Raw genomic sequence first — 1,996 nt, 5'->3', positions numbered from 1 at the left:
TTTGTAAAAGGAGAGTAATAATACCAACTTGAAAAATTAAATGATTTGAGATCTATTTTACAACATGGTGACTAAATTTAAGACCAATGTATTGTATACTTGAAAAATGCTAATAGAGTAGATTTTAAGTGTTCTCACCACAAATAAAAGATAAGTACATGTGGTAACATGTAGGTTAATTAGCTTGACTTAGCCCTTTCACAATGTACATACTTCAAAATATGTTTTATACCACAAATGTATACAATTTTTATTTGTCCATGAAAAAAGAAAATAATTAAATGAAATAATGGGATATCTGACACATAGTGGGTGATCAATAAATGCTAGCTTTGTCCCACACCATTCCTTCTAATAAATTATTTTTGTACCCTTTCCTATATTCAATTCATTTCATTTTTCTATTAGCCTTGTTCAAATATGTTGGAGTGTGTGTGTGTGTGCATGTGTACATCTGTGTGTCTATCTGTCCTATTGTATCTTTCCTGGAGGACAGATGGATAAGAACGTGTATTAGGAAGCTACAAGCCAAAGTGTCCTGATATGCTGTGTGCACAACAGGGAACAGATCACTCTTGATCATGTCTAGGGTTTTTAGCCTCTAATCCCAAAGCCCAAAATTCTCTGGGCTTCTGGAAGACAGCCACAGTTTTCAGCACCAGTCTGTGTGTGTGTGTGTGTGTGTGTGTGTGTGTGTGTGTGTGTGTATAAAAATCTGCTACTGGGAATGGAGATGAAAGAATGTCATACAAACTAAACTTGACCTTGAAAATGCCTACCACCTCCCTCAACTCAGCTGAGAGCTTGTCACCTTCTATGTCACCTTCTACCCATATGGTATTATTCTCACAGTACCACCAGCTGCTGAGTGACTATAGGCCACCATCCCTAGGCTATACCCAGGGAACTGGAAACAGCCAAGTGACCCCAAAGCAAATGTGCTAAACTGCTGGCTATCATCCAAGAGCTGAGGGAGTGATCAGATCCACCTGTACAGGGAGCAAGAGCACAATGAAGAGACCAAAACAAGTTATCACTCATGCTAAAGGACTAGTTTGGGAGTGCTTGGCTAAAACAGAATGGAATGCCAGATTCTAACCACCTTCATAGTTTTGCGAGGTATTCCATCTTTTTACAAGATAGGAAGTTACAATTCATCTCCCCTGTCCAGATGAAACATGTTTTCAAAATGGTAATCATTTGGTTTTTCTTCCCGGTTTCTTTCCCGTGGTTCAGTAGGTTCTCAAACTAGCAAAGATCTTACAGTTGATTAGGATTTGCATTTTAAGTAGTTAGAGCTACTCAGATTTTTTAAAGCATTGATTTAAAAGATGCAGGTAAAAGTTTTTTGTCCTACAGCAAACTGTTGCTTGCCTCCAAGATACCAGTGTTGCACATTAATCTTCTCTTTTGAATACATTCATGCACCTAAATTGTTTTTTGTTCCATTCCATAAAGTAATACACCTCTATGAATTTTATTTTTGATGAATACTGACAGCACTCTTTACTTAGTAGCCAGTCCCTGGATTGCCATACAGTATACATTCTCTATAAGTTCTTTTTTGCTTAAGTATTGCATCACTATCAATGCTTTGAAATTAAAGATGCACAAGTTATAAATACAGAATAAAGAGTAACCAACTAAACTTAACTATTTTTTACTAAGATTGTATGTAGATTTTAGTTCTATGTTTGCTGTAAGTTCATCAAAACATATTTCAAAATGACTAAAACTTCTTGCAGATTTATATGTATTTATTATTTGATGTAATAAAGCTTATGTTCATTAACAATAAGTAAATAAAAATAAATAATTAGACCCTAACAGATGAACAATTACATTAAATGCAAATGGTCTAAATGCATTAACTAAAAGAGATTGGTAGATTGGTTTTAAAAACATGATCCAACTAAATGCTCTGTGCAAAAAACTTGCTTTAAATATAATGATATAGGCAGGTTGAAAGTAAAAGGATGGAAAAAGATATACCATG

The 1,996-nt window shown here is 34.9% G+C and overlaps 1 pseudogene; it reads left to right on the top strand.

Annotated features, from left to right (window-relative positions):
- Positions 1–741: 741 nt before the first annotated feature.
- On the top strand, positions 742–1,098 carry LOC100608071 (cyclin-dependent kinase 2-associated protein 1-like; annotated as a pseudogene).
- Positions 1,099–1,996: the final 898 nt, after the last annotated feature.

This window comes from Pan troglodytes, chromosome 2, assembly GCF_028858775.2.
Source record: "Pan troglodytes isolate AG18354 chromosome 2, NHGRI_mPanTro3-v2.0_pri, whole genome shotgun sequence".
Taxonomy (NCBI): Eukaryota; Metazoa; Chordata; class Mammalia; order Primates; family Hominidae; genus Pan; species Pan troglodytes.
Note: the sequence above shows the minus strand (reverse complement) of the source record. Positions and strands in the feature narration are given on the sequence as shown.